General features: G+C 39.1%; 1 protein-coding gene across 2 annotated transcripts in view; it reads right to left on the reverse strand.

Moving 5' to 3' along the window:
* Positions 1-752, reverse strand: part of ITGB1 (integrin subunit beta 1) — a 48056-nt gene extending 47304 nt beyond the window's left edge. Inside the window, exon 1 of one of the 2 annotated variants that reach the window (XM_024574775.4) lies at positions 602-752. The gene's annotated coding sequence lies outside the window, so the exon portion shown is untranslated. Of the gene's footprint in view, positions 1-201; positions 563-601 lie in introns of those variants that run through there. The other variant, XM_045183706.2, reaches the window with a different exon arrangement.
* Positions 753-19487: the final 18735 nt, after the last annotated feature.

The following is a 19487-nucleotide window of genomic DNA, read 5'->3' on the forward strand; positions in this document are numbered from 1 at the left end:
CACACTCCCCGTCGACAGCGAAGGCCTGCCACGACTCGGCACTTTGGGAGGATGAACAATTCCCTTCTCGTGGAAGTTAAGCCCCGAGCTCAACACTGCCTAAGGAAGAGCAGCGGGCCGCACATCAGAGCAAAAGACGCGGTCGGGACCGGTCAAAGTCCCAGCGAGGGGGTCGCTAAGTGGCCTCCACTCTCTTCTCACCTGCCCGCGCCCAGTGGGTCGGAGGAACTCGCTCGGCCCGAGGACCCTCGTTCACTGGAGCCCGGGTCGCGCGTCGGGCGACGATCACTTTGAGTGGCGCGTGTTTGAGCGGCCGGGGTGGCTCCCTGGTACTTCGCTAGCAACCCCAAACCCCAAAGTAACAGCGCCCAGGCCGGCAATCCTCCTATCCCCTCCAGCCGCGGCGGGGCGGGTTCTGCGCCCTCGGGCAGCAGGGGCCGACGAAGCGGGGGCGGCGGGGAAGCTCCGGGAGGACGCTGGCGGCCCGCACTTCCGCTCCCGCCCGTGCAACCACTGGATCCTCTGTCCCGCACAAACGTCCCGCCGAGCTGCGGCGCACGGGAGCCCGAGGCGGCCGTTCCCCTTCTCCTCAAGCCCCTACCTTCACTGGACACAGTCCCACTTCGCGCGGTCGGCTCAGGCCCGTTGCTCCGCGGCTCCCGCCTGGCCTCTCCCGCTGGCTGGTGCGGCCTCCCAGTGTCGGGCGCGGCTGGGGGTGGCTCCTCCTTCACAGGGGCGGAAGGCGGGGACTCGCGACCTGTGGCCGCCTCCCAGTAAGAATCAACCCCCGCGGCCCTGCCTGGTCCGCGTGCCCCACCAGCTCCACCCGCTTTGCAGCCGCCCGCTGCGTCCGGAAACGCATTCCTCCTCCGTAGCGTCAGCCGCGCCCCTTGCAGGCAGGGGCGGGAGAGGAACAGGCAGGAAACCCGAGGCCGGGACAAAGGAGACGGCCTGGTCAGGAGCGGCCCGGGGCCTGGGGAGGGGCCGGGACTCAGCAGAGATCAGCGTGGTGCCTCAGTTTCCTCTTCTGCTAGGGGCAGGCAGAGGTGTTGGGTGTGCACCGAGGCTCCGGCGAGCCTTAGTGCCCTTCCAAGAGAGGAGATTGAACTCTGCTTTCCCGCCGGTCTTAGGTTCTGTCTCCCCAGGGCCACTGTTCTGTCTGAACAACCGTCTCTTTTGCCCAAGACTGTCCCGTGAGCCCCTTTAGTCCCGGGCACATCGAGATAGTCCCCTACCCTGCAGTGCTCCGTGGGCCCCCAAACGTTTTCCTTTTGGAAGGGAATTAGCTAAAACCAATATTGTGTCGCCAGAGTGATAGTTCTCTTTACTTGCGTCTATGAGAAAGGTGAAGACTTGGGAAGGGGATCGGTCCGAAGTAAGATAGAAATGAGGAAGGTTTTAGAGAATGCTGAGCTGGGGAGCTGCTCTTGTTAGCCTGGCGGTCCACTTGGGGAAAACGGATGAGAAGGGAAAATTTCATCCTTACAGTATACAGTTTCCATTTATCCTCACTTTTGTTAGTAGGTGGAGATGGAACATTTAAAAGAGAAGGGTAACATTCATTATGAGAATGCTGGGCACATTTTGATAAGAGGAGTGAAACCTATAGCAACCAATGTCATACTGAAACCCAGTAATTCAGAAAATGATCCGGACCAGCTGAAAGTGTGAGCTGCCACCTGGTGAGCTGCAGCACCCTCTGGGAGCAGAGCTCACATTATGAAATCTGTGACACCGAAAAGTAGTGGTTCACTTGCGGGAGTTTAGAAGCTGGGATGCTCATTTGGCTGCCACTCTTCGGTAAGAGAAAATAAAGTAATCCCACCTGTGGAACATTTGCACATTGATCATTAGTAAAGTCAAATCTGTCGGTTAGATAATCTCTAAAGATCTCTGAGAAATGAGCATGATTTTTGCTGCTTCCTTCATGGTCGACTAAGCTTAAGAGTAAGAGACTCAATAAATGTTTCTGTATTAGTATCCCAAAGGTAAAGTCGCCACGAGACCTCGGCATTCTTGAATTTAAAGGTATTGGCTATACCACTCTTCAAAATTAATCAGGATGACCTGGTGTCAGCATAAGAAACCAGTTCAAAAAATAAAGCATAAGTGATCCATGGTTGATTTGCACTGTATTTCCCAGAATTTTCTTCCCTGTATGTGATTCGAGGAGGCAATCTTTGCCAGAAGAACATTATGACGTTTACATTCGCACAACCCTAAGCAAAATTAGTTCAAGGACAGTTTTATCATCTTTTTAATCCCAGAGTCTGACTCCATTCCAGGACACATAATATGGTCTCAGCCAATATTTGATAAATGAATAAATGGGTCCTTTTGCTCTTCTGGGACCAGGCCAGAACATTTGGCTAAACTGAAGTGTAAGTAGCAATTTATGTACAGAAGTCATGACCTTTTGGGGAAAGACAAATTAAAGAAATACATTCTCTAAGAAAAGCAGTGATTGGTCAGGAATATGACTCTACTTGTGATTTCATAGAAATGTTAATGATGGACAGTTAGCTAACTATAAAATTTATGAACAGTCTGAGAAAGGATTAGTCAGACTTACCAGGCTAAAGAAGAAATCCTAGTAAGAATGAAAAGTGCAAGTCTCATGGCTAGATCATAATAGAATATTTGTTAATACCTTAATTTAAGACAAATCATATTTTACCTATACTGTGTCCCAATTATTATAGTTTCTTCTGCTACTTCATAAATCATTATGCCAGATATTTAAAAGTTGGCCTTTCCATTAGATTAGGCACCATACCACTATGTGCTCTTCAAAATCTATCTTTATTCACCTACCATTTTCCAAGGTAAAATTTCAAAGTTGCTCACCAGTAAAGACTTTGTTGGATGCCCAGTTTCATTTCAATGAGTATTTAATTCCTACTTCTATTTATAAGTAAAATATATGCTTATATAAATGAAAGGAGCTACTAATATTTACTCAGGTACAAAACAACTGAAGTCTTCTCTGGAAACCTGATTTTCTCTTTTAAACAGTGGAGTCACATTTTGATCACTGACCTTTAGAATCTAGCAGGTTGTATTTAATCTCATGACTATAGGATACAGGATTGGGAGTGAAAGTGAGTCGGTGTTGGTTTCAGGTTTGGATAGCTGTCTTTCTCCTGTGAGGGGTTTTACTCCTCTTGGCACTTAGCCTTTCAAATATTACTTCATTCAATTAGCCACATATCATCCCATGATAACTTGAAGGCTTTTCAGTTTTTGAGAATGGAAACAACCCTAACCAGTATAAACTTGTATGGGCAAATATTTTAGTATGTATGGATTTTTAAATCATTTTAAGCACAATAATTGCCAGAGGCAAGACCCCATGGCATTAGAACAAAGGATTGTGGGGGTCTCCCCCCGCAGGGCCCCACCTGCAGGGCCTCCCTGTCTGCCAGGGATGAGAATAAGTCTATAAAGACATAATCTGCCTGGGGAGGAAAGGTGGCCGATCTCTCAAAGGAGAAGGGCCAGGAGCCTTTTCCTCAATGGGCGTTTATTGGGTTCAATTTGCACAGGAATACAGGTAAAGCTCATTAATCACTGTCAGGCAGTAAGGATCAAATAATAGATAACATACAAAGAACTCTGAAGGCTTATTCTGAGTCAGGGTCAGTTAGCTAAAGGGCTATAAAACTTTGGGGAACAAACTCATTTCATGCTTGGCCCCTTATCAGAAAACTGGAAGCAGCCTAAGCGCCCATCAGCAAATGAGTGGATCCAAAAACTATGGTACATTTACACAATGGAATTCTACGCAGCAGAGAGAAAGAAGGAGCTTATACCCTTTGCAACGGCATGGATGGAACTGGAGAGCATTATGCTAAGTGAAATAAGCCAGATGGTGAGGGACAAATACCATATGATCTCACCTTTAACTGGAACATAATCAACAAAAGAAAAAAAGCAAAGAAAATATAACCAGAGACATTGAAATTAAGAACAGTGTAACCATAGCCAGAGGGGAGTGGGGAGGGTATAGTGGGGAGAGGGGCCTATATATAGGAGCTACTATAAAGGACACATGGACAAAATCAAGGGCGAGGGTAGAGGTGGGGGAGGGAGGTGGGACTGGCTGTGGTGGGGTGGAGGGATGGGGAGAAAATGCAGACAATTGTAACTGAATAAAATTAAAATTTAAAAATAAAATAAATAAATAAATTGAGGGGAAAAAAGAAAATTGAGGGCATTCTTAGCAAAGCAGGTTTCACAGGGTTTTATGTATTCTTTCTTAGGCCTGATCGCCCAGGGAATCCACACTTTCCAGCACAAGGCTGTACCACCCTCTGTCATTGTTTCAGGCTTAAATCAGGCAGGGGAAGTAAGGCAGCCAAGAGATTAGACTTCTTGCAGACAGAATGAGGAGTTAGGCTATGTCAAAGCCGAGGGGCCAGGGTCCATCACCCCTTTTTCTATAGCCCCCCAAGTCCTTCCCTGAGAGCCCCTTTGTGGCCATGCCTGTCTTAGGTCATCCCTCCCTTAAGGAATCTTACCCGTCATTGGCTAACTGGTCAGGCTTGGGACCAAGCAGGGTGAAGTAAAGTGGGCAGAGGCAGCGCCCCTGCCAGGGAGAAAAGCTTTGTCTCCTTAGTGACTTAGGGTCCCAAAGTCTGTCACTCAGCCTTAGCCATGGGGATTTACAGCTTCTGAAACCAGGCAGGGCAGTTCCCAACAAAGGATGAATGCCTGCATTGTGAGAATAGAAGTGTATTCTCAAGACCAAATTTTTCTTGATGTTGGCCATTGACTGGCACAACCCATACCAGATCATTTTTAAATAAACACAGTGACTTTGTGTCACACTTTCCCCAAGATAGCCCCAGTTTTGTCTGCTGTCCAAGCATAATTATTAATAGCACTTCTTTTCATTCTCAAAAGTACATCCTGATACTGGATGATAGATTATATGGTCATCCTATAAATAAGAGGCTACAGATAATGAGGAATAAGGAGAGTGGTTTTAGAAATTCAAAAGGGATACATAGGAACACACTGCAAATCAAGTTCCAGGTTTGCAGTTAAAGACCAATTCCAACATTGATAAGGAAAAAAAATGTGTGAAGATTGATGTGCTGAATTGGGCAGTTCCTGTATGATAAAAATTCCTTACTAGGAGATTTAATTAGGGAAAATCCTTGAAAATAGCCTGGCTGACTAATAAGACTTAGTTTTTATATACCATTGGAAATGTATGTGGTGGCTTCCAGAGCAAACTGACTGACAATGGCTACATAAGTCTTTAGCTATTTTTCTAAGAACTGTTTCTACAGAGTGACTAGAAGTATTTTTCTCAACTGCTACCTCCAGCTACTTAGAACACAACTCCTTTAAACATTAAAAAAAAGAAAAAGGTGAGTGGCTGGCGATGGAAGGAATAGAAGTCTCTGGTAATGTCTTCTACTGATATGGAAGTGCCTCTGGATCATAAATAATCCCATTCCTTTTTTTTTTAAAGAAACTAAAATCACTCTGTTAAATGTGAATCTGTGTGCCTTTGTAGGAAAAAAAAAAAAAAGCAGCCCTGGGAATCATTGACATTTTTGAAGAACATGAAAGGGTGAGATGATCAATCCTTCCAGTTCCTCCTCCTTCTGTCTCCAAATATACAAATAACATGCACATAATCATAATGCAGAGAAACTGGAAGTTTGTTTATTTTGCAACGTTCAGTTTTTGGCTTGGGAGCTCTGATTTAGTGAACACTTTTCAATACTCTGTTATAATCACCAGAGGACCCATGAAAAATTCAGTTTGCTACAGGGCAATGGGAAGTCTCAGGGAATTTGACTACCCTGTCCTGAGGCTTCAGACAGTACTTTATTCCTTTGCTTTTTTAAAGTAAAGTGGAAAATGTCAGAACAGTCTGGACTGATTTGCCATGTATCCCTTATGGCTTAGTCTAACCATCAAGTCTTTTCCTTTTCTAGATAGTTGGTAGTTGCTGGATTATGACTTTGAATATGGGTGATATGAGTAAGGCTTCCTGAACTGATTCTGCTTTCTGTTCTCCATATATAGCGGCTCCCTTCCCTCCTGTCCAGTCCATGGGAGTGTGAGGACTCTCTGCCAGCATTCAGATGCTGTACATTCTTTAGAGCCCAGAGGAAAAGTGTTTTTAGGCAGCTCTTTTCAGACACTGAGTTTCTTCAGCTGGAGAAGGGAATGTGCCTTCCTAAATAAGAATGAAGAATATGCCAAATATAAGCAGTTGGATAGCACTGGAATTATTTTTAGAAACCAGGGTCATTCAGTACAGGAAACGATGGTGCTACCACTGGCTTGTGGCTAGTGACTATAAAACAACATTATTTCTTTACTCATTTAACTACTTCTGAGTATGTTGAGAAAATTTAGCAGTTTGAATTAGAAGATTGATTTTAAGACAGATTCATTAGGGAGAGGGAAAGCTAGGTTAGTTAAGAGGTATGTTTGTAAAATTAATCCCTACAACATATCCTCTAAGACAGAGTTTTTGATGTGAACCTATGCATGGGAAACCCTAAGTCCATAGATACCCTAAAATTGTAGACAAAGTTTCATTTATACATATAGATTTGCGTTTTGGCAGCTATTTCTGGTTTTAATGGGATCTTAACTCCAAAACATTAAGAATCACTATTTTATTTTTTTGATTAAATGTATTGGGCTGACAATGGTTAACAAAATTACATAGTTTCAAGTGTACAATTCTATGATACACAATCTGCATATTCCATTGTGTGCCCATCACCCCAAGTCAAGTCGCCTTCTATCACCATATACTTTTATTTATAGACCAAGAGCCTACACAAATTCTTGTTATTGTTGCTCTGGAATTTTGAGGTATATATTAATTAGTTTTATCCAGAACAATTTTTAAACATCAGATAAACTTCCAAATATTTTGTTATAGTGAGATTTTCACTGCAGTGTTATTTAACTGTAGGAGGTAGAACAGAAAAAGTAAATCTTTTGTGATCAAACCACACAATTGAAGAGTGTGCTATTTGTGTTTGCTTTTTAAGGTAAAATAAACTTCAGAGGGAAACTAGAGCTTTTTATTTCAAATTTCCAATTTACATACCAGGACATAAATGCCTTCAAATCACATCTAAAAATCACCCTGTTTAAAGTAAAATTTTAATTAGATTGAGGGCAATTGTGAATATATTTTAATCGTATTTCCTAAGAATATTTTCCATGTAGCATTGAGAAGAACAAGGCCTGTGGCTCTGCTAATTTAGGATTTCTGCATTGTTGTTGGCTGATGTCATAGGCTTTTTACTCTGTGATCACAAGAATTCCCTATTTAAGACTGTTAAAGGGTGTCACATGCCTAAAATATCAACTAAACTGTTTTCTCTTACAGTCAGAACATTGCCTATGACAAATGAAGCACTTCAATTATAACTTCTCCAGTAGGGAGAAAATATTTGCAAGATATATCTGATAAAGGACTATTATCCAAAATACACAAAGAACTCTTAAAACTTAACAATGAGAAAACAAACAACCTGATTAAAAAATGGACCAAAGACCTTAACAGATACTTCACCAAAGAGGATATACAGAAGGCAAATAAGCATATGAAAAGATGCTCCACATCATATGTTATTAGGGGATTTCAAATGAAAACAACAGTGAGATATTACTACACACCTTAAGAATGGCCAAAATCCAGAACACTGACAACAACAAATGATGGTGAGGATGTGGAGCAGTAGAAACTCTCATAAACTGTTGGTGGGAATGCAAACTGGTCCATCCTCTTTGGTAAACAGTTTGGCAGTTGCTTATAAAAGTAAATATACTTTTAGCATATGATCTAGTAATTACCCTCCTTGGTATCTACTCAAAGGAAACATATGTCCACAGAAAAACCTGCACACAGATGTTTATAGTAGCTTTATATATAATAGCCAAAACCTAGAAATGCCCAAAATTTCCTTCAGCAGGTGAATGGATAAACTCTGATACATCCAAACAGTGGAATATTATTTAGTGATAAATAGAAATAAGCTATCAAGCCATGAAAAGGAGTGGAAAAAACTTAGATGTATATTACTAAGTGAAAGAAGCCAGTCAAAAAGGTTACATTTTGTATGATCCCCACCAGATAATATTCAGGAAAGAGCAAAATTGATGAAATAAATACATCCATGCAATAGAATAACCAACTTTTTTTAAACTGAGTTATTAAACTGATGGGACTTTGTGTGTTTTAATGTTGACATTGTGGCACAGGCCCTTCATAAAGCTAGTATGTGCCTTTGGTGTATTTTTTAAAAAAAGAAAAGAATGTGTTAGACCTGAATGCAGTGGCATGGAAAGACATTTGATATACAAGATCCAGTCATTGTTTATAAAGCGAGAACCATTTGTGTGATATCAATGTAACCTGGCAGCCAAGAAGGGTGGACTGGAATGCACATGTGTGAACAATAGTGACTTCACTGTACTAGTCAGTGAGGGCAGTAGATGCACTGAGTGTACTGTGTGGCTGTCACATTCAAAATGACTGAGTGAGTAGAGCAATGAATCTGAATCAAATGTTGCATTAAGTTTGAACTTCCTCTGTGGAAACTATTCAAGTGATTCAGAAGTCCACAGCTATGGACAACTGGTGATTGGCAGCTTCATCACAACAACATGCCTGCTCATGCATCTCATCTCATGCAGAGTCAGTTGGTGAAACATCAAATCACTCAGGTGACTCAGCTCCCCTAGAGCCCAGATTTGGTGCCCTGCAACTTCTGGATTTTCCCAAAACTAAAATTACCTTTGAAAGGGAAGAGATTTCAGACCATTGATGAGATTCAGGATGACAGGGCAGCTGATGGCAATTGGGAGAACTGTGAGAGGTCCCAAGGTGCCTACTTTGAAGGGGACTGAGGCATCATTGTCTTATACACAATGTTTCTTGTATCTTTTTCAATAAATGTCTCTATTTTTCATATTACATGGCTAGATACCTTCTGGACAGACTTTGTATATTATGTGTGTGTGGAGGACAAGTTATAGAACACATTATGGTATACTCCCTTGTATGGAGTAGTATTACTGTGATCAACACTTTATAGGTAAGGAAACTGAGATCAGAGGTTACACGAACAGAACCAAGATTTGAACCTAAGCAGTCTGGCTCCAGAGTCCAGATGTTTACTTATTAAACTTTATTGCCTCTGACCCCTTTGAAATTTTACAGAGACATTTTCTGCCTTTTTCCACTTCCACTGTGACTAGACAGATAAGTCTGATATTCAAGAATAAGAAATCAATCTGTCTGCAAACTTGTCATATTCTCCAATACCAGCATTTTCAATAATAATAAGGTGACATTTTCACCTCCATCTGTGTTACTCCTATCTCTTAATTAATGTATCTATCCTCTATCTATGTATCAAAAGGAAAGGATGACATGTGATTATAATTGTTACATTATCAGTGTGAACAACCATATAGGCATGGTTGTGATTATTGAGTCAAATCATTCCAAAGTTGGTCAGTTTAAGTTTCTTTCTTAAGGATAGTGATCATATCATATGTGTCTGTATATCCAACGTGCTTTACATATGTGGATGGAAAAAGAGCCACATACTAAACCTGACAAGCTCAAGGGAGGCCTGCATGGCAGCCTTACAAACTCAGAGATGTAAAATAACCACAAAGGGTGGTCTGAAATTAAAACATTAACCAAAAGCAGTTCATGGCAGGTAGTCATGTTCTAAGCTTAAATCTTGCCTGGCACAAGTCAATTTTTACCTTAATTAAGCCTGTATATTGTCTTTTTCCATATATGATAACATGCCTTTGGAATGTCAAAGTAATTTCTTTTTTCTGGACCCCTCAAAGCACAAATACCTCACCAGAGCACCAAAGTGGAGACCACAAATTCTCACTGTTTTTGAGTTAATTGTTGACTGTTGACTCTCCTGTACCCACCTATGTAAAAGAAGTATGTGTCTATTATTTTACTTTTTACCCAATCCCAGAAGTTTCCCCACTTTGCTTTCTCCTGCTTTCCTAATCTATCACCAATGGATTTCATGTAACCCACTTATGTCTTCTCTTTTGACTGTAATATGTAAAATAAGGTGCAAACTGCCAGTTTGTGGAGCATTTTCTCAATCTGTGGAGGTTTTGCTTCTTAGCAATTGTTAGGTTGGCTCAAATCCACTCAGAAAAAGTCTTACGAGTTTGGATGTTTCTATGTTGACACACATATATAATTATATTGCTTCTCAACACTTAAAACAAAATCATCACCCCTTTTCTTCGACCTCATCTTAAATCATCTTCCCCTGGCCCACTATACTTCAGCTTCATTGACCTTCTCTATATTCCATTACTTTATCAAATTTGTTCCTAACTTGGGGGTTTTGTCCTTTTCATTCCCACTGCCTGAAATCTTCACATGTCTACCTCCTTCTTGCCAATCAGATCTCTCTTTAATTATCAACTCTTCAGGAAGTCTTGCGTACTCCCAACCTATAATATTCCCTCAGACAGTCTGTATCACATTGCCATATTTTAATTCGCTGCACGACACCAGTCACTATCTGATATTTTTCTCTATGTTTTTCCTTTGATTATTTACCAACTTCCCCCACTAAAAGGCAAATTCCATGAGAGCAGCTGCTTTGTTTACCTAGCTCAGCGCCTAAAGGTGCCTGGCACATGTAAAGAGCAGAGAAATAGTTATTGAATGAATTAATAATTACTTGTTCACTATTTAATAACAGTTATGATGGTTATTTCAATATATTGTGAAGATTACAAAGGAACACTAAAATAAGATCTTAGAGGAGGGATCTGGTCAAGATGGTTGAGTAAATGGGTACTGCATTCACCTCCTCCCATGACTACATCAAACTTACAACTAAATTATAGAACAATCAATCTGGATAACCATCTGAAGACTAGATGAACAGAAGTCCTATAACTAAGGATATAAAGAAGAAGCCATATTGAGACTAGTAAGAGGGTTGAAGATATGAAACAAGGTAGTCCCACATCCATGTGTATGGTTGAGAATCCAGAGAGAAATCTCAGTTCAGAGGTCCCCCCTTAACGTAAAGGGTCTCAGCCCCATGCCAAGCTCTCCAGTTAGCAATAACAGTGTTGGGAAGATGTACCCACATAGCACCTGGCTATGAAAATTAGGGGAATTCCATAACTCACCATCCAGGTGAGACTGAAGGCTGCTGGAAGCCCAGGCATCCTCTTAAAGGGCCATCATACAAACACTTGTTTATAGACACTCACCTGGTGAGTCTATAGGCTCTGGTTCAGGGACAGACAGTGGCTCAAGGACACCAGAAATATACAGGGAAAAACTGAGTCATATAGCTTCAGGGCAAGGACTAGAAGGATGGCCACCATTGTTCCTGTGTTGAGCTGTCCTCCAACGTGGTCAATACATGGCAACTTTCATGGGTTGAGGCCTATCCCAAAAGGGCCCAATCTGAATCTATATTAGCCAGGTGAGCTCCACTAGCTCCACCCTGACAACTACCTGAGACCCACGGTGTACAACTCATGCACAACCCAAGGCTCCCTCAACACCAAAACGTCCAGGCCTGCATTGCAGTCTTTCTTGAAAAACTCTCCAGGAATTTTAGTCAAGCTCAAGGTGGTGCCAGAGACATACAGAGAGAAACTAAATTGTGTGACTTCGGGGTGAAGGCTGGAAGAATGGCCACCATTGTCACAATGTTCAGTCCTCCATCCCCATGGGCAAATTTGGATCTGACCTAGCCTGATGAATCCACTAGCTCCACCTTGATATCTCCCTGAGACCCCACCCTGGCACATAGTGGCTGGTTTGGGGAGCCATGGATCATTTAATGACCTGCCCCAGGTTCATTAATGGTAGCAGCTAGAGTCGGTATCCAGATTGTCCCCCATCAAACAAAAACCCAGCAAAATCAGCTACTGACTGTGGATTACGATGTAACTCCTAACAGGAAGCCCCAGGTTGGACACAGGCAATGTCTGATAAGAATTTGCACCAGAGTCCATTTCAAGAGGTCCCTGAACCAGTACACCTGGTGGCCAGCTTCAGACCACAACAGAGTACCACCCGATTAGCTCCATAACCGGCATATCCAAAGGGAGGTTTTGGCTGGCACCAGAACCTGCAGGAGCAAATCCCACTCTGTGAGATCAGACCCCACAGAACAGCTTGTATGCTGTGGTTGTGGCCAATCCTCACAGCAATACAACCTGAGGGTCACTGCCACCCACTGATGTGCCAACAGCAATCAAGCAAGAAGTTACTATAGGAGGGCACAAATAAATAACACATGGGACACTCTTGGAGCACACAGCTAAGTAAATCAGGGAGATGGTGACACTGAGCCCCACTGGACACTTACTACATAAGGCCATCCTTCTAACACTGGGAGAAGTAGCAGATCTAATATGGAAACAGAAGCATCCAAAATGGAGAAACAAAGAAACATGTCCCAAATGAAACAACAGGAGAAATCTCCAGAAATAGAGCTAAATGAAATGGAAGCAAGCAATCTACCAGACATAGGATTTAAAACACTGGTTATAAGGAACTTAGGAGGAGAATGAATGAACTCAGTGAGAAATTCGAAAGAGATATTAAGTATAAGTTCTTTATACATTTTGTATATCAAACCCTTGTCAAATGTGTGACTCAACACCAGGAAGGCAAACAATCCAAGTAAAAAATGGGCAAAGGATCTGAATAGACACTCTCCAAGGAGGGCATACAGAGGGCCCAGAGATATATGAAAAGATCTCAACATCACTAGCCATCAGAGAGATGCTAATTAAAACCACAATGAGATATCACCTCATGCCTGTCACAATGGCCATCATTAATTTATCAACAAACAACAAGTGCTGGTGAGGATGCGAAGAAAAGGGAACCCTAGTGCACTGTTGGTGGGAAGGCAGCCACTGTGGAAACAGTATGGAATTTCCTCAAAAAACTGAAAATGGAACTGCCTTTTGACCCAGAAACTCCACTGCTGGGAATATAACCTAAGAATCCTGAATCACCAAATCAAAAGAACCTATGCACCCCAATGTTCATAGAAGCATTATTTACAATAGACGAGTGCTGGGAACAGCTTAAGTGCTCATCAGTAAAGGAGTGGATCAAAAAACTGATACATTTACACAATTAAATACTATGCAGCAGAAAGAAAGAAGGAGCTCCATGTCTTTATAAAAAAAAGTAAATTATAGGCCAATATTTCTGATTAACATGGATGCAAAAATCCTCAACAAAATATTAGCAAACTGAAGTCAGCAGTACATTACGAAGATCATATACCATGATCAAATGGGATTTATTATTGAGATGCAATATTGGTTCAATATCCACAAATCATTTAACATGTTCCATTACATAAACATAATGAAGGATAAACATACAATCAATAGATGCAGAAAAACATTAGCCAAAATCCAGTACCCATTTACAACAAAAACTCTCAACAAAGTGGCAATAAAGGGAACATACCTCATCATAACAAAGGCCACATATGACAACATCATACTCAATGGAGAAAAGCTAACAGTGTTTTCTGTAAAATGAGAAACAAGATAAGATTGTCCACTTTCACCACTTTTACTATTTTTTAAGAGATTTTATTTTTATTCTATTTTTTGAAGAGAGGGGAAGAGAGGGAGACAGAAAGGGAGAGCAATATCAATGCATGGTTGCCTTTTGAGCACCCCCTACTGGGGACCTGGCCCAAAACCCAGGAATGTGCCCTGACTGGGGATTGAACCAGCAAACCCTTTGGTTCACAGGCCAGCACTCAATCTACTGAGCCACACCAGCCAGGGCCACTTGCACCACTTTTGTTCAAGATAGTTTTAACAATCACACTAGAAGAAGAAATAAAAGGAATCCAGAGTGGAAAGGGAGAAACAAAACTGTCATTATTTGCAGATGGCATGATACTATACATAGAGAACCCTAATGATTCCACCAATAAACTACTAGAACTGGTGAATGAACTCAGTAAAGTAGCAAGACACAAAAGAAATATTCAGAAATTAGTTACATAGTTATAAATTTAACCCGGTAAGTGAAAGACCTGAACTTGGAAAATTATAAGACACTGAAAAAAGAAATTGAAGAAGATACAAATAAATGAAAATATAAGAAGTATTAACTTCGTTAAAATGTCTATACTACCCAAAGCAATCTATAGATTCAATGCAATCTTTTTCAATGCCAATGACATTTTTCACAGACATAGAACAAAGAATCCTAAAATTTATATAGACACTCAAAAGACCCCAAATATCCACATTAATCTTGAGAAAGAAGAACATAGGTGGAAGTATCATACTACCTGATATCAAATTATACTACAAGGCTATAGTAATCAAAACATCATGGTACTGGCATAAAAACAGACACATGGATCAATGGAACAGGATACAAAGCTGAAAACAAAACAACAACTCATGCCTATATAGTTAAGTAATATGTGACAAAGGAGGCAAGAACATACATGGCATAAAGATAGTTTATTCAATGAATGGTGTTGGAAAAATTGTACAGATAAATGTATAAAAATGAAACAGACCACTAACTTACACCATACACAAGAATAAAGATGAAATGGATTAAAGATTTAAATAAGTCACAAAAAAATAAAAATCATAGAAAAGAAACATAAACAATAAGCTGTCTGCCATTTTTCTTCCTTATATTTGTTCTGATATAGTTCTGCATGCAAGGGTAACCAAAGAAAAAATAAACAAACAGGACTGCATTCAACTAAAAAGTTTTTGGATGGCAAAGAAAACCATTAACAAAATGATAAAATGACTACTCTATAGGAGAAGACATTCATCAGTGGTATATTCCAATGTGGGCTTAATATCCAAAATTTGTAAGAACTAATGTAACTTACCACCAAATAAACAAATAATCTAATTAAAAACGGGCAGAAGACCTGAATGGACATTTGTTTGAAGAGGACATACAGATGACCAATAGACATATGAAAAGATGCTCAACATCACTAATTGTCAGAGCAATAAATATTAAAACCACAAGGAGATATCACCTCGAATCTGTCAGAATGTATTTCTTAAGTAAATCAACAAACAAGTGTGGCAATAATGTGGAGGAAAGGAAACCCTTGTGCACTGTTGGTGGGATTGCAAATGGACTGCATCATTGCAGCCATTATGGTAAATAGTATGGAGGACCCTTAAACAATTAAAAGTGGAACTACTTTACAACACAGCAATTCTGCTTCTGGACATATACCCAAATAAATCCAAAACATTAATTCAAAAACAATACAACCATGCCTATGTTCATTGCAGCATTATTTACAATAACCAATACATGAAAGTAACCCAGGTGTCCATCAACAGATAATTCAATAAAGACGATATGGCGTGTATGTAGAATGGAATATTAATTTGTTATAAAAGGGAATGGAATCTTACCATTTTTGAAAACATGTGCACACCTAAAGGGTATTATGCTAAGTGAAATAAGTTAGTCAGAGACAGACAATTACCATATGATTTCACCTGAAGGTGGAATCTAAAGATCAAAATAAAGAAACAAACAAAAAAACAGAAACAGACTCATAAATAGAGAACAAACTGAAGGTGGACAGATAGGAGGGGTGGGGGGATTGGTGAAAAAGATAAAAGGATTAAGAAGTAAAAATTGGCAGTTACAAAATAGTCATAAGGATGTATAGTAGAGCATAGGGATTATAGTCGATAATATTGTAACACTATGTATGGTGTCAGGGTAATAGAATTATCAAGGGGATCACTTCATATATTATATAATCATCTAACCACTGTGCTGTACTTCTGAAGCTGATATAAAATAATATTGAATGTCACTGTAATTTAAAAAATAAAAATAGAACATTTTAGAAAGCAATTTTCCAGTGCAGCTTTTATTCTTAATCTTGCTCTTAAAATATTCCACTTAATTTATTATAAAGCATTCAATTAAATCAGGTATAGAATGAAACTACCTCAAAATGATAAAGGCTATATGTGAAAAACCCACAACTAACTTCATGCTCAAGAGTAAAAAACTGATCTCATTTCCTCAAAGATCACAAATAAGAGAAGGATGCCCATTTTTACCACTACTATTCAACATAGTACTTCAAGTCTTAGGGCAATTAATCAAGAAAAAGAAACCAAAGACATTCAAATTGGAAAGGAAAACTTAAATTATGTCTGTTTGTAGAGGACATGATCTTGTTTGTAGAAAACCCTAGATTTCACACACACACACACACACACACACACACATACACACACTGTTAGGACTAATAAACAAATTCAGCCATTTGTAGGACACAAAAGAATACACAAAAATTTGTTGTGTTTCTATACACTAGTAATGAACAATTCAAAAAGGAAATTAAGAAACTCAATTTTATTTGTAGTAGCATCATAAAGAATAAAATATTTAGGAATAAATTTAACCAAGGAGGTGAAAGGCTTGCACACTGAAAAGTACAAACATTGCCAAAAGAAATTTTTTCCCTAAAGAAATTAAAGAACACACAAAGAAATGGAAAACAATCACATGTTGGTGAATTTTAAAACTTTATATTGTAAGACTTGTATTGTGAAGACTTAAAATATTACCCAAAGTTTTCTACTGATGAATGCAATCCATATCTAAATCTTAACATCATTTTTTTGCAGATATAGAAAAGTTTACCCTAAAATTTATATTGAATCTCAAGAGACTCTGAATAGAAAAAAACAAACGTGAAACAAGAAAAATAAAATTAGAGATCTCACTCTTTGTGATTTTAAAATGTATTACAAAGCTACGATCACTAAAACAGACATATAGAACAATGAAATAGATTAGAGAGCCCATAAATCCTTACATATATGGTCAAAGGATTTTTGACAGTGGTGACAAGACTATTCAATAGCAAAAGCACAATCTCTTTAACATATAGTATTAGGAAACTGGATTATTTACAAGCAAAAGAATAACGTTGAATTTTTACCTTATACTATATAAAAAAATTAACTCAAAATGGATTAAGGACTTAACCATAATACCCCAAACTATAAAACTCTTGGAACAAAACATAGAGAATAGTTTTCACAGCATTGGAGATGCAAGGATTTTAAGGATATGACAAAAAATCACAGGCAACAAAAGTAAAAACAGACAAATTGGACTTGATCAAAATTTAAACTTGAGTGCTTCAAAGGACACAATCAACAGAGTAGAAAACTAAAATATGGCAAGGAAGACAATATTTGCAAATCATATACTGATAAAGAGGTAATATCCAGATTGTATAAAAAATTCTACAACTCAGCAACAAAAGAACAACTCAATTTTAGAAAATAAGTGAAGACTTGAAAGGAAATTTTTCCAACAAGATAATATACAAATAGCCAACAAGCACGTGAAAAAATGCTCAACCTTACTAATCATTAGGGAAATGCAAATCAAACTCAGAGTGGGGTACCACCTTATATCCACAAGTATTGAAGAAGGTGTATAAAAATTGGAAACTTTAGCTATTTATAGAATTGTAAAGTGGCACAGTCATTTACATGGAAAAACTATGGTGGTTCCTCAAAAAAATTGATAATAGAATTACCACATAATACATATTTCTATTTCTGGGTATATTGAAAATTGAGTCTCCAAAAGATATTTGTATAACCATGCACGTAGCAGTATTATTTACAAAAAACAAATAATGGAAAATTCCAGTGTCCATTGGTGGATGATTGGATAAAGAAAATATGATATATACATACAGTGGGAATATTACTTCATCTTAAAAATAAAATTCTGACATGTTTACAATATGGATGAACCTGAGGACATTTTGCTAAGTGAAATAAGCCTGTCACAAAAAAGACAAATATTATATGATTTCACTTATGTGGGGTACAAAGAATGGTCAAATTCATAGACAGAAAGTGGAAGTGTGGCTCCCAGAAGCTAGGGGGCTGGGAGAGTGGGGAATTGTGACAATAAATGGGCATAGAATTTCAGTTTTGCATTGTGAAGACTGTTCTATAGATTGGTGGTACAACAATGTGAATATAGTTAATACTACTGAACTGTATATTTAAAAATGGCTAAGATGGTGCCCTGGCTGGGTAACTCAGTTGGTTAGAGTGTCATCCTATGCACCAAAAGGTTGTGGGTTCAATTGCCAGTTAAGGCACATACCTAGGTTGCAGGTTCCATCTCTCACTGGGGCATGTGTTCGAGGCAACTTATTCAATCTCTCTGTCTTTCTCTCTCTCTCTCTCTCTTCCTCTTTTTTGAAAATCAATAAAAAACATATCCTTAGGTGAGGATTAAAAAAATGGCTAAGATGGTAAATGTTATGTGTATTTTACCAACATTTAAAAAAAATGCATAGTTCCTATTTCTACACAATAAAAAACCTTAAAAATAATAAAAACCTAGAGGCAATAAGCACCCCTACTGTTCACCCCAGGTTTTGTGCATGCTACTAGAAACCTCCCCTAATTATGTGCTTGAAAAGTTATTGACCCCAAACCTGGAATAGAAAATGTAAAAATGGATTAGGATTGTGTGTGTGTATATGCCAGAAACCAAGGAAACTCCAAAAAACTAATTGGATTATATCAAAAAGACAGAGGGTCCATCTTGAAAAACCTGTCCAAGTTGGAACAATTTGAACATCAACAGGAAAGATGACTACAATTGATTCAAACACATTAGATTTATAAATTTTTTTTATCATTTTTGTTATTGTTGTTCGAATACAGTTTTCTCCCACCACCACTTTCCTCCACCCCACCCACCCCCACCTCCCACCCTCAATCCTACCCTCCTTTGGTTTTGTCCATGGGTCCTTTTTACATGTTCTTTGATAATCCTTTCCCTTCTTTCCCTCATTATCTCCCTCCCTCACCCCTCTGGTTACTGTCAGTTTGTTCTTAATTTCAATGTCTCTGGTTATATTTTGCTTGTTTTTTGTTTTGTTGATTAGATACCACTTATTTGAAATTATTTGAATTATTTGAATTTTTTATTTTATCAAAAATATCCAAATTATTTGAAATGTTTCCATATTTTTTAGATATGCCTGTACTGCTATGACCTTCCCTCTCATGGTTGCCTTTGCTGTGTCCCATAAGTTTTGGACTGTTGTGTGTTCATTTTCATTTGTTTCCAGAAACCTTTTGATTTCTTCCTTGATCTCATTATTAACCACATTCATTGTTTAATGGCATGCTATTCAATCTCCATGAATTTGAGTCTTTTTGAGTTCTTTCCTTGAGGTTGGTTCCTAGTTTCAGTCTTTTGTGGTCAGAGAAAATGCTTGATATGATTTTGATTTCCTTGAATTTGTTGAGGCTTGCTTTGTGTCCTATCATGTGGTTTATCTTTGAAAATGTTCCATGTACACTTGAAAAGACTGTGTATTTTGCTTCTTTGGGGTGAAAGGCTCTCTATATATCTGTTAAGT

This window comes from Desmodus rotundus, chromosome 4, assembly GCF_022682495.2.
Source record: "Desmodus rotundus isolate HL8 chromosome 4, HLdesRot8A.1, whole genome shotgun sequence".
In the NCBI taxonomy this organism is placed as follows: Eukaryota; Metazoa; Chordata; class Mammalia; order Chiroptera; family Phyllostomidae; genus Desmodus; species Desmodus rotundus.